At 40.9% G+C, this 14,139-nt stretch overlaps 1 protein-coding gene across 1 annotated transcript in view; it reads left to right on the top strand.

The window, feature by feature from the left end:
- Positions 1–7: 7 nt before the first annotated feature.
- Positions 8–14,139, top strand: part of SHOC2 (SHOC2 leucine rich repeat scaffold protein) — a 67,350-nt gene continuing 53,218 nt past the window's right edge. Inside the window, exon 1 of the mRNA XM_040992119.1 lies at positions 8–60. The gene's annotated coding sequence lies outside the window, so the exon portion shown is untranslated. The remainder of the gene's footprint in view (positions 61–14,139) is intronic.

Genomic DNA, 14,139 nt, shown 5'->3' with positions numbered 1-14,139 from the left:
GAGGCGGAGGAGGAGGAAGGAGGGCGAGCGCCGAGGATGGCGGAGTCGGGGCTGCTGACGGTACGGCGGGGCGGCGGGTGTCTGCGGGCCGGGGCTTCCTGGAGGTCGGGCGGTCGGACTGGTTGTCGGGGGCGGGGGTGAGGTGTGTGTGTGTGTGTGTGTGTGTGTGTGTGTGTGTGTCGGGGGGCGCGCGCTGACAGGCTCGAGCCCGCGGGGCCGGGGCGAGGCCCGTGGGCCCGGGGCCCTGGGAGGCGCCGCCGCCGCCGCCGCTTTCCTGGGTGCTGTCGCCGGCAGCTCCGGGCGCCGGGAGCGAGGCGGGCGGCGGGCTCTTGACAGCGGCCAGGGCCGGGCCTTGCGCGCCGGCGGCGGCCGGGACAGCGGCGGGGCGAGGGCGCGGGCGCGGGCGCGGGCGGGCGGGCGCTGCTCTCGGCTGCCGGGGGCACCGGCTCTCGGCTTGGCCGGCTTGGCCGGGGGTCCGTGCCCGTTGGTGGGCCGGGGGCCGGCGGCTGGCGACGATGACGGGGTGGGGTCTCTGCCCGCGCGCTTCCCCGAAACCCACTGCGCCCCGCCGCGCTCCCCTTCGCTCCCAGACCCTTGGGCGAAGAGTGGTGAAGCGGCTTTGGGCGTGTTGCCCGGTGAAACGAGTTGGAGCCACTCAGGACCGCCTGGTTGAGCTACCTGCTGGCACCCGAGCCGCCAGAGCCGTGGGGGTTAGAGGAAAAGTGTTGCAGCTCCCCCGCCCCCAGCTCCCCACGCCCGAGGCGACCCCCCCAGCCCCTCAGTATCCATTGTTTTGTCCCCTCCCCCCCCAGGCCTAGGTGGAAGAATAATGACTCCAGAGCATTAATTTGCCTGCCTGCCTCTCCCTCCCGGTGTCTCTCTCAAAGGGTTTTGTTGTGCAAGTGTGCATTTACAAACAGGTGGAACGAAGACCGATTGGAGAGTTGGGAAGAAGATGCTGTGTGTGTGTGTGTGTGTGTGTGTGTTCGTGCACGCGTGTATGTTTAAGCTTTAGCTCTTAACGTTTGGAGATTGTTTTCCTGTGTAGATAGAGATGTATACATTCTTGCTTTGTATCATAATGGGGGAGATGAAAATAAAAGAGGAAGCATTCTTTTGCAACCTACCCCGAGAAATATTTTCGAAGTCCCTAGGGATGCTGAAGCAAAAATTAGGTTGCAGGTGTGGACTGTGGCTAGCGTGCCTCCTGCGTGCCAACTCCCAGCAGTCTCCAGGCTTACACCTGTGTGCTGTGGTAGACACTGCTTCTCCAGCCTGGGATTACTGGGTCGGAAATCTCGTGTGAGGTTTTTCAGTAGCCGACGGCCCACCGGTGTAACGGAGGCTTTGTACCTACATGTAGCATCAGGACCAGAAAGTAGTTTTAATTTTAAAGCCTGCGTCGTAATGGTGTGCTGATTCTGCGGGACCTCACACTCCCAGGGCCCTGGTAGCTCTGGGTTACTCTGTGTTTCAAGTGCTTGTTCAGGGAACTTTCCTTTGTAACTTGAGTATATAAATTGCTGGCTTTTTTTTTTTTTTTTAGTGACAGGGACAACACATTTTTAGGAAAATGTAAATAACTACGCTTCACGTTTGGAATTTGGACTGAATATGATAGCTCTTTACTTGGATATAAATTATACAGTAACATTTTAATCTGATTATAAATAAATTTTGAAAGATAGAGTATAGACCAAAATAAAGGCTTTGTCTAAACTAACTTTGAAGTTCTTAAACAGAAAGCTCACATGTGCCACTGTGTTTTACCTGGTGAATTAAGCAGCTAGATTAAATTGGCTTGTTTTCGGGTCTCTCATTGTTAATATAATTTCCAAGTATTAAATGTTTCTTGTTACAAATTGTTATGGGTTACAAGTTATTTTAAGGGACACTTAAATAGTTTGTGTATAGGTTGGTTTTTGGATTTCTTTGGTTTTTAAGTTTAAAAAATGTGTCAGAAAAATGACAGGTTTTTTTTTTTGGTATTTATAGCAAGTAAGGAACATCTTCTTGTGGACTACAAAGCAGTTGGAAATTTGAAACATTTCGTGTTTGAGCGGGAATACCACAATCATACATTCTTGTGATACTTGTGTTGCGGTTACACTTTAAAACCTAACCGTTTGTTCTGTGGCTGGGAGCGGGCTGGGAGCGGGCTGAGAGCGGGCTGGGATGGTTGGGAGCGGGCTGGGAGCGGGCTGGGGTGGCTGGGAGCGGGCTGGGATGGCTGGGAGCGGGCTGGGAGCGGGCTGGGAGCAGGCTGGGAGCAGGCTGGGAGCAGGCTGGGATGGTTGGGAGCGGGCTGGGGTGGCTGGGAGCGGGATGAGAGCAGGCGGGATGACTCTTTGCCCATGCTAGACAGAGAGGCCCAGTCCTGCGCAGATTACTCCCAGGAACCGCTACTGTAGAACCGCTGGCACTTTTTAGGGGGCGGAGGGGGGGTTGGCTTGCATAGGTGTTGGGGTGGGTGTGTGATTAAAATTGGAAGTTTTTGCTATGCTGGTGGTTCAGTTACAGTTGTTTTTGAAAATAGGCTGGATTATCAATGTGTGAATCAATGTTTCTGGAAGTCTTGTGTTCTTTAAACTGTGAATAAGCAATGTTTAGATTTTTTTAAGAAAGAATTTAAATAGAAAAACTTTTTGACTGTACATATTCGGATGGAAATTTTGGGAGGGTGATAGTTAAATGAACTTATTTTTAGAAGTGAATATATCATTGTATCATTCATGTGTCTTGCATGTATGAAAAGACATAAAATGTTTTCTCAAAAGCAAAAATGAACAAAGAAAATCACTAAGCGATAAAAAGGGACCAGCCAAAGAAATTAATTCATAAGTCCATAAGCTTATTGCTTGGACTTGATGTAAAATCCTTATTTGTTTGTAAAGTATCAAGAGAACAAATTTCGTATAAATATTTTTAGATATTTATGTAACAATTTTTATACCAATACTAGTAGGATATTGGTAAATATTTTGTTGTAGATAAATTAGATAGAACTCGAGTATAATTTAGTGGTAGTGTGATAAAATACTTTTATGTATTTTAAAATGATTACTATAAATACTGATTGATATTTTTGTTTATTGTTAGACTTATGTTTCATGCCTTATATATTATGTCTTAGATATATAATTTAAGGCTAAATTAAAAAAATTTTTTTAAAGATTTATTTATTTTTATTGGAAAGGCAGATATACAGAGGAGGAGAGACAGAGAGGAAGATCATCCGTTCCATGGTTCACTCCCCAAGTTACTGCAATGGCTGGAGCTGAGCCAATCTGAGGCCGGGAGCCAGGATCTCTTCCAGGTCTCCCACATGGCTTTGGGCCGTCCGTGACTGCTTTCCCAGGCCACAAGCAGGGAGCTGGATAGGAAGCAGGGCCACTGCGATTAGAACCTGCGTCCATATGGGATCCTGATGGGTTCAAGGCGAGGACCTTAACCACTACAGTATCTCGCTGGGCCCTAAATTTTTCAATTTTAGAATTGCTTAATCTTAATTTTGTTTTATTTGCATGTTATACTGCATTAAAGTTGGTGCCTTATAGACTTTCTCAGGGAAATATTTTGTTAATATATATCTATTTAAAGAAAATAAGGGAGAGTTAGGGAGACACTCCCATTGGTTCATTCCCCAAATAGTCACAAGGGTTTGGGCTGGCCCAGACCACAGTCAGTGTCTCCCATTGGGTTTCCAGAGCCCAAGCACTAAGGAGCCTCTTCCACTGCTTTCCCACGGAGCTGGTTCAGAAGTTGGGGCTTAAAGTAGTGCTCATATGGAATACAGTTTTATAGGCTGCAGCTTATCCTGCTGTGTTACAGTGTTGGCACCAAATTTTGTGTGCTTTTAGTTTTATTTCTGAGCTGACTTTTAACATCAGAAAAATTCTGTGTTGCAGATACTGGATGGTGTGCTTGAACTTGAACTTGGTATGTTACAGAACATTCTGAGATGTGCTTGCTAATCAAGCAGGTTGAAAGCATCCTGTATAAATGAGAGAAACTGTTTTGTGTTCCAGAATACGTAATTGCATTATTTTAAAATAAATGTTGATTCTGATGCTGTTTGGGGTTTCACCTGGTTCCTAGCTTTTTAGCATGGCAGTTTTGTTTACCAAAATGCAAGCCAATGAGAGCAGTGTTGTTATTACAAAAGGCTGCGAAGCTTTGGAGATGTTTGGAACTGTGTGTGCTTCTTGAGAAAGTATGCAGCTCTCATGGTCAAAATTTAAAAGAAAACTTACTAGATTTCACATTTGTATATTTCATTTCACTTTCCTTTATGATTGCAGCTGATTGCAACATGTAGTTCATATTGTGTAAAGGTAAGGGGATAGACACACTGCTTGTGGTCAGGGCGTTACAGATCTTTAATGAAGGCAAAATTGGTCCCTTTGTGAAATGAGCCTAAAATACTTTCATAAGTGATTTTAGCATGTGAAGACCCTATGTTTAAATATTTTTTAAACTATCATTTAAACTCCTATCATTTTAATTAAATAATTGCATAGCTGACAAAGATAATTCTTTTTTCTTTTAACTTTTCTGATCTCAGACAAATCAAATTGGCTTGTTCTGAGAAAGGCGATATTTAGAATCCGAAATTATTTTTATCAGTTAAATTCTGATTTCTTCAGTTTCCAGTTTTGTGTTATATGACACCTTTTTTTTTTTTTTTTTGCTAAAAGCAGACTTTCAAATAATTTGAAATTCTTTTCAGCAAACTTTTTTCTTTTTGACTCTGTGTTTTCGTTTGATATTCACTAATGATGCAGAACTATTGGATGTCACGTGTGTCCCAGGACCTAAGGTTATAGGGATACATATACTATGTTTGTAGCTTTGTATAAATTTAGTTTGCTGCATGAATTGGACAAGTCAGTAGTTAAGTGTTGCATTGTATGACAAGTACTTTATCAGTAATATACACTAGCAGAGTCAGATGAATTAAGGCTCAGAAAACTTTTGTACCTGGCAGTGCCTGCTGGAAGGAAGAACCTGAACTAACTATTAAGGGTTGAACAGGATAGGTGGAGGGTAGAAGCGCAAAGGTTAGAGAACCTAGGCTCCATTTGGGGATGCAAGCCATCTTTCTATCCTAGACATTGTCGGTTGTCTAGGAAAGTCAGACTGTGTGGTCAGCAGGTGTCCTGAGAGGCGGCTCTGCACATTCTTAAATGATAAAAAAAATTCTTCTGTAAAGTTAACACTGGAGTTGTTTTCCATATGGTGTGATTTAGTATTTATTAAAGGGCACGTTGAGACCCATTTTGACGTTCTATAAACTCCATTTCTCCCAAAGTGCTAAAGCTTCCCATTAAAAAAAAAATTCATCTTAAATATTATCTTGTGTAGCTTTTTGTGAGTGTGTGTTGGGGGGGGTGTTGGTTTTGATCTTTCTTGTAGTTGTTTTCATTATTGAAAATTTGGAAAAATTCTTTTAAACATCATGTCCTCTGCAGACTTTTTAGTCTCTGGTGAAGTTCCTCTGATTAAAAGTTTCTCAGCACCTGTACTTCCTCTTTCACAGCACATTTTGCAGTGATGTGTTTAGTGTTTTGTTTTGTTTTGTTTTGTTTTGGCGTTTTTGCAGCACTGTAAGCTGCATGGAGGATGTTAAATATGACTGCTTTGCTTACTACTATGTTTCAGTATTCAATATCCACATCTTTTGATTTCTAATAGAAAATTAGTTTTAAATTAGTAGCCCGGATCCCAAAACAGACAAAGACCAAGATGGACAGACATCATGACATTCTTGTTCCTAAGCACATTCTTTGTGCTCTTAAAGCCTGTGGAGCTTATTCAGCTTTTATTACTCTCCTGTAATGTACAATTTAAGAAAAAATTGTTAGCTGATTTTTGAAAGGACTGGAATTACTCCTACAGGGCATAAGAGCAGAGGGAATAAAGAACAGCTAAAAAGCAGATGGCAGCAACACAATTAAAAATAATCCATAGCAACTTACTGTGATATGGCTCCACAGAATTTTTCAGGATTTAGTTTATTTTATAAAGAGTATAGCAGTGGGGCTGGTGTATTGGCAGGCTAATCCTCCACCATGTGGCACTGGTATCTCACGTGGGCACTGGCTTGTGTCCTGGCTGCATCACTTCCATTCAGCTTTCTGTTTATGGCCTAAGAAAACACTTGAGGATGGCCTAAAGCCTTGGGACCCTACACCCATGTGGGGCACTCAGAAGAAGCTCCTGGCTTCAAACTGGCTCAGCTCTTTCTGTTGTAATGGTATAGAGGCCATTTGTGGAGTGAAGCAGAGCAGGAAAACTGTCTGTCCTCCATGTAAAATCTGCTTTGCAATAAAAATAAATAAAACTTAAAAAATAAAGCATGCCAGTATGATCTAGGGCTGTGAAGAAGAGGTGACTGTAGGCTAGTAAAATACGAGATGACAGATGAAGACACACTGTGCTTCCTGTCGAATTGTATCCAAAATGATAAAATTTAAGCTTGATGTGTTAAACTTCTGTTACAGGAAAGATGGACTTAATGAGATGAACAAAGGAGGCACTAAAACTTACTTTCAAAATAAATTGACGCAAATAATTGCCTGATAGTTTTGAATCAATGCATTATGGTACTATATTGTCTTGTAATTTATGTAAGTTATATACTTACCACGAGTTTGTTTACTTCATTATGAAATAGGTTTAATGGAGTAACTGAAGTTTTTCTTGATCAGTTTTGTATAAATAAATAACCTCTTGCAATGATGTGATACAGTAGCATAAACGTATCTGTAACTTTATTCTGTCAAAGAGAACAAGCCGTATTCTCTGGCCACCCTGATTGGAAAAGTTAGGTTGGAGATTACAATTACTTCCTTGTTAGAAGGACATAGTGGCTAACATGTGGAATGACCTGAAATAGGTTATAAAAAAATTCAGAATTTCACTGGAGATCTTAGGTCTAGTTCAGATAAATTGCAGTTTATCTTAGTATTGTGTTGAAATCTAGCACTCTGGAAGAGTTGGTGGAAGAGTTATTTTGTTGCTACAATGAAAGTTGGTTTATCTCGCATGTGTTAATTGCGCATCAAACTCAATGGCATGCTTACAAACTAGGCAACTTAAAATAGTGAGGCTTTGTGCTTTAATCTTGAAGAGTTTATTTCTGTACTTTGGAAGTAGTGATTTGGAATTCTTAATACTAGAAATATGGCCTAGTTTTCAGAACACCCACTAAGCAACTGTGGGAACTCAGCATGCTAAATGGCTGGTAGCGCTGCAGTATTTTTTAAATGTTTCCCACCTTCTGTTATGTAATGGCATATAGTAGTACACACAGAATGTGTTTGGGACGTAAACAAAGCATGGTGAAGCCCCCAAAGTATGTGAGATAGTGCCAGGCTTTGTATGAACTCTAGGGGCCTAAAAGTGATCCAGTACAATATGGTCAGTGGATGCTTGACATCAATCAGAGTGTAATGTTTTAGATTGTTTGTGTCGTGAGAAGCAAGAATTTTTCTGGGGCTCCAGAAAAATATTTTCAGTGTTTTCAAAACACAATTTGAAAAATTTTGCTTAAGCAGTTTGATAACTCTGATCTAAATATAGCTCTTTATGATATGTAATTCTATAGGATATATAATATATAATTCTATAATATTTTAAAATTTAAGTGAAAGTTGCTTTTATTTAAACGTTTTCATCAGAGTCTTATGCAACTGAAACATGGCATTGTGTCAGCCTATGAAAAACCAGTGCTAAAATTGGTTAGAAGCTAACTATAAAAAATGAGATCCATCGTTTAATTTATTTGCTGCTCAGAGAAATGTGGTTATAAAGGGATTTGGCAAAATATGCTTTTAGCATCTTATTTTGTTAATTAAAAAAGGGATCAAGTTGAGCCTGCACTAATTGCACACAAATGGATATTAGAATGAAATGATTTCACTTGATGATTTTTATGATATGAAAAATGAAGAACCTAATAGCTTTGCTTTTACAGGCAGCCATACAACCCTGTGAAGTTAGCTCGGTGAGTAATACCTTAGTGGGTGACTAATTATTTGCATACAAAAATTATTTGACCTTTTCCAACTAGAGCTTCTTTATTCCTGACATTTTCATATATATTTGTATGTTGTAATAATCAGTATAACAATATACTAATCCTATACCAAGATTTTGAGTTTTTTTGTTTCATTTCAGAAAGTTAAATTAACATTTAAAATCATTTTAGTTTTGCTGTTATATTCGAAATCTTTGAAGATGGGCAATGCATTAATAGTAAATTCACGAGGTTAAAATAATACTTAATTATCACATCTTATTACCGATTATGATGTTATCCAGTTTTTCTGTTTTTTACAATTTGAAAGGCAGAAAGATTGACACTGTGTGTGTGTTTGTGTGTGAGAGAGAAAGACAGACAGACCTACAGAGGAAGATGGGTAGTGTCTACCATCTGCTGGTTCAAATGCTCTCATACCCAGTCAGCTGGAGCCGAACCTGCTGATACCAAGAACCTAGAACTCGGTCTAGGCTTCCTAAAAGGGCCACAGGGACTCAAGTACTTAAGCAGGCGCTGGCTTCCTCCTGGAACAGTAGCTGAAAGCTGTAACTGAAAGCTGAGCCAGGACTCAAATCCAGGCGCTCCAGTGTGGTTGCTGGCATCACATGGCATGTTTTTATTGCTGCAGGAAATATTTGCCCCCCCTTTCAGTTTTTACAGCTGCAAATTGATGTTTGAATACTTCTAAGAGCAACTAAACATCACTATTGTTAATTTTTTGTGAAATCACTTGTCTGCAGACAACTGTGTGATCTTCAAATTTGTAACATAAGTTTTAAAAAAATATTTATTTTACTTGAAAGGATTACAAAAGAATTAACAAAGAGAGACCAGTTTTTCTGTCTCTGGTACACAGCCAGAGCTGGGTTGGTCCAAAGCTGGAATCTCCCATGTGGGCGAGGGTCCCCAAGGCTTTGGGCCTTCCTCTGCTGCTTTCCTGGACCATTAGCAGGGAGCTGGGTAAGATGTAGAGCAGTTGACACTAGAACTACTGCTCACATGGGATGCAGGTACCACTAGGCTGCCGTATAGGCCCTCTGTATAGAAATGTTTATTTCAGAACTTGTGTAACCTGTGTGGGAATCACGTTTTTGTAATTTGTTTTAGTCTGCTCCAGGTTCTGTGACAAAATGCCATCTGCGTTGTGACTGAGGCAGAAATATACTTACCTTTCTTAGATTTTGGAAGCCTACAAACTCCAAAGTCAGGGTTCAAGCTAATCTCTCCCTCCCTCTCTCTCTCTCTCTCTCTCTCTTTTGGTGGGTCTGCTTTCCTGCTGTATCCTTATTCAGAAGAAACAGCGGTCTCTTATTATAAGACCCCACCTCTTGGGACCTTTTCTAAATGTGTTTAATTCTCAGAGAACTTACCTCCATGTGCTAGTAGTACATTGCTGGTTTTGACACAGTTCAGTACATGGCAGGACTCTAGTCTCTAGCAGTAGTGCATACCACTTGGCAGTTACAAGGTTGTACATTATGTGTTAAATTTTAAAATACCATTTTACTGCTTGAATGTGTTAGAAAATAAAGGCAGGGGCCGCCTTTACTTTTTGAAAGATTGATTTATTTGGAACGCAGAAGTACAGAGATATTTCATCTGCAAATGGCTGTGATGGCCAGAGCTTGGCTGGTCCAAATCTGAGCTAGGAGCTTCTTTCGAGTCTTCAGGACCCAGTCTCCCCCCATGCTTTCCCAGGTACACTAGCTGGGAGCTGGTTTGGAAGCCAAACATGATGCTGGCACTACGGTGGCTGCTTTTCACTTACTTGAAAGACGGAGTTATAAAGAGGGTGGGAGAGATCTCCCATTGACTGGATCACTGCCCAAATTGTTGCATGACAGAGACTACCCACACCTTTGATCTTGATATTTGTAGTACATTTAAAATTTTCTTTTTTAAGATTTCTTTGAAAGAGTGACAGGGAGGTGGAGGTTGGGAGGATTGGGAACCTTCTGGCCCACTCCCTAAGTGCTTATTAACAGCCTGGAGCTTAAAATTCCCTCTGGGTCTCCCCTGTGGGTGGTAGGACCCGAGTTCTTGGAACTGCAGTGACCAGTGCTGTGGTATAGGGTGCAGGTGTTCCCAGTGACAGCTTGAACTGCTTTGCCCAGTATCTGTCCAGACAGTTAGTTATGTATGCATGGGAATCTCACAAAATATGAGTCTAAGTATTGCTGATTGCTGCTTGTATAGCATCCTGAGCTACAGTGAAGAATAGGGACATGAAGTTTCCGGGGAAAGGGGAAAGAACCAGTTATGAGAAAGTGAGAGGTGAAGTTGGTAAATGAAGGTGATCATATTATGAAGATAAATGAGGTCTTCTGTGACTACCAGATTTCCTTTATAGACATTAGTTTATCCTAGAAAAACAACTCTTCAGAGCTACTCCTTAGTATGCAGTCTCCCAGAACAACTAGTTGAAAAAGTATGTTTGGAGGGGTTATATATTCTTGTCCCCTGTAGTCATATTTTGAAGTGATGTGTCCTGAGCCTTACCAAGAATCAACTTCTTAGGGGCTGATGTATTGGGTGAGGCTGACTGCTGCTGCCCTTTGGGAGTCAAACTGCAGATGAAGAGCTGGTTATTTGCCCTTCTTCTGGACCCCCTTGTACATTCTAATTTTGCCTTTCAAATAAATATGTGTTAAGATGAATACTTGAGATGTATTGTATCCTTGTTAAATTTCAGTCTCCTATACTCTGTCTCTACATTTTGTTGAGGTTTTGCTGAAGAATTTTGCAACGTATATATTTGGTGGGTTGAAGTATAATCTTCATTATGGTTTATTCTGTGGGTTGGGGAAAAAAGCAGTTTACTGTGTTTTGCTGTAAACTCTTATTTTCCTGGGATCTAAATTTACATAAAGAATTTTTGCTTTTTCAAAAGTAATGCAGATTTCCTGGAAAAACTTCCATTTATTGACAGTAGGAACTATTAGCCTTTGTGAAAACTATCCCTATCTCAACCAAGTTCCCTGGAGTGCTTAGGATGTGCTCTTCATTTCTCTTAAACAGTAACATTCACTTTAGCATATTAATTTTGAGTGGTTTCTTGGTCTTTGGGCCAATTTTTTAGTTTCAGTTTTGAAGATTTATTTTTCCTTTTTAAAGTACAAATTGTAAAAAATATTATAGCTTTATATGATTTGAAGGGAAGAGAGCTGTTCTTGTTCTTTAATTTTTTAAAATGAGGGGCCTTTGTAAACAGTGGAGAATATAATTGGAATCTTGTCATTTTTAGGTGTTCATATCATGTCAAAATATTTGGAGTTTAAGCAGAATGTAGGGAAAATGCATAATATAAGGCGTTTTTGTTCTTTTGTGTTCAGTCAGTAAATGTTTATGGAGCACTTACTGTATGTATATAAATTCATAATTTACATTGGGAAGTTTATGATGCTGTTAGAGTTCAAAAAGTGCATGGAAAATGTTGCATTTAAAAAATCCATTTGTCCTAGTTTTTTTTTTTCTTCCCATAGTATATAGTATTTTTCATGAACTTTTTGAAGTGACTTTGCAGAATAAAAGGTTTTTTTACATGAGGAACATGCTGTTTTAATATGGCAGGTAAAGCAAAGTTAACAAGTATTTCAATAAATGTAACTGCCATTGCTGTTAAATACTGTTACACATACTTGGTACCTTGGTCATGCCTCCAGTTAGGCTGCAGTTCCCTGTGGTGTGCCTAAGGCCGAGTGTTGGGTAGGGTTGGGCTGGGCCATAGCATCCATTGGTTTTGGTGTGAGATGGGGCTGGGGACAGAATTGACCCAGCAATTGTAACGGCAAGTGTATGTAGGCTGCTGTGGGTGGTGGACCGTTCTGGACCTCACACTGGCAGGCACACAGGAGCAAGATCTGGTATCACCTCAATAGAGGGCTTTTTGGGAATTCCAGCAACCAGACTGCTAGGCTCAAAACTCCAACCATGAGGAAAATCACAGGATCTGTGGTCTGACTGGAGTGCACGTGTCTGAGCTGGGCCTCCTTGGATGCTAAGCCAGTGCAGTGGATGACATGCCCAGATGCACATGGAGGCTATGATAGAGCGATGAGGTCTGCAGAGGACATCTAGTACTGTGGGAGAAGACGGAGGGCAGAACAGATTGGACAGCTCTCCAGCCAAGTTTTGGCAGCAAATATTTGGGCATATGTAAGTTCTGTGGTGGACTGTGTCAGCCAATGGACCTTGGGAGGATTTCCTTATTCTTGGAGCAACGAGATTAACAGCATTTCGGAACTATTGAAGCCACTTGGGCAGTACCCTTGGAGCATGTCCCACAGTGGGGACCCTAGAGTGACACCGGGTGGCTGTCCCCCATCTCGGGTGCTGGATGCAGTTGGGATACTGGATGTGGCCCTCTCCCCTTCTCTGCTCCCTTCTCCCAGGTATAGGAAGAAGAAAAAATTGGAACCAATTGTCTCATCCACTTTGCCCTGTGCCTTGACCCTCCCCACCTTATCAGTGGTCCACACGGGCATGCTCCCTTCTCAACTATGAGACGTCATCAGAATTAAATCAAAAAATGTATTTGGCCATAAGTGAAAAAGACAGAAGGGAATATAGAGTGATCAGCGTTGTAGGAAATGGAAAGGAAAGAGGGAACTATACAGAAAGGCTTTCAAATGAGGAAACATTTCCTAGAAATCAATAAAGAAATCTGAAGAATAGGTAGGAATTAGCTCATTGAAGAAATACAAATCTGTGTTTCTTGCAGAAGAAAATAGCTTGTTCGACGTTCTGGACCCAAGCAGGCCTGCACTGTTAATCGGATGAGAGAGAAATTTATGTGACAGGAATGCAAGGTGGGATATATTAGGGATGGGGCAGAGGCGAGCAGGAGCCAGGTCTTAAGAGACTTGATGATTACTGCCAAGAATTTTGGGTTTTATCCTGTGGTCTTCCTGTACATGTTCTAAACTGGATAGTAACCTGGCTAGTTTTGAATATTTGAAAGATCACTCTACTTATAGTATAATGTTGGAGTCAAAAACGGGATGAAGGAGTGGATATGGTGAAGACAGTTACAAAGCTGTTAGAGGAAAGAATATTACGTTCATAGTGTCAGTGAAGACATTGGAGTCCGCAGTTTTTTAGAGCTGAGTTGAGGGGACTTGGTGATGGTTGCTATGTGAGAATTACAGAAGCCCCCTGTCATTTGTTTCAGGTTTATTCCTGCTCATGTTTTATGTTATCTTCTGATCTGTAGTCAGACGCGTTATCCATTGCGCCCCTGGCCCCATCCTTTATGGTATCTTAACAGGCGTTTCCTGATGCCCTCAGCTTCTAAGGAGGCCCGTGTGCATTCCGGTCGTACTCCATGCACACTACTGTTTTACCTGTTTCTGCATGGTTATAGTGAAGAATTATGCCTTACTGTGTATTTAGCACATGGTGAAAGAATGAAAACACTGGTTTGCAAAGCTTTACAGAGTTGCAATATTTTTACAAGTTCAAAATGAATTAGTCATTCCATGTGCTTTTGAATTGTCACTTTTAGAAAAAGTTTTTATAATTCTTGCCCAAAGTACTGTATCTCTTAAGTTCTTTCTGGGCTATAATAGGCTAATTTAAATGAGAGTTGGTTATATTGACCTCTTTTCTTCTATAGAGCACTCAGATTTTCTTCATAAATGGTTTTATTTGGCTTTTTCCTTTCTTGCCTTTAAGAGTCAGCTGAATTATCATTGTTAGAATTTTTTATTTTTGAATTTTCAAATGAAAGTTGTTCCCACCTCTTTTTAGGAGTTACTGCTGATTGTATGAAGAACAAGATTGCTAATATTTGATAGGTATTCTTGTGTAGTTTTGTAAGTATTTGTTGATTGTGTGATTATAAAAAACCTTCTGAAGGAAACAATATGGAAAAAATAATAGTCTTACCCACTTTCCTGTAGCCCTTGAACCTTTTTACCCTAATTAACTATGTAAAGGTTGTCAAAATATTAAAAAGAAAAAAAAGAAAAAAAAGAAACCTTCAACAGAGAGGAAATACTTGACATGTTTATGTTATAAAAATGATTTATATGTGAGGCCAGGTGTTAATATCTTTTATACAAAGTATTCTGACTACCAGTGTATAACCAAATTTC

Source organism: Ochotona curzoniae, unplaced genomic scaffold (assembly GCF_017591425.1).
Source record: "Ochotona curzoniae isolate NIBS_2020 unplaced genomic scaffold, NIBS_Ocur_1.0 contig_66, whole genome shotgun sequence".
Taxonomy (NCBI): domain Eukaryota; kingdom Metazoa; phylum Chordata; class Mammalia; order Lagomorpha; family Ochotonidae; genus Ochotona; species Ochotona curzoniae.
The sequence above is the reverse complement of the archived record's forward strand: the minus strand, read 5'-3'. Positions and strand labels throughout refer to the sequence as shown.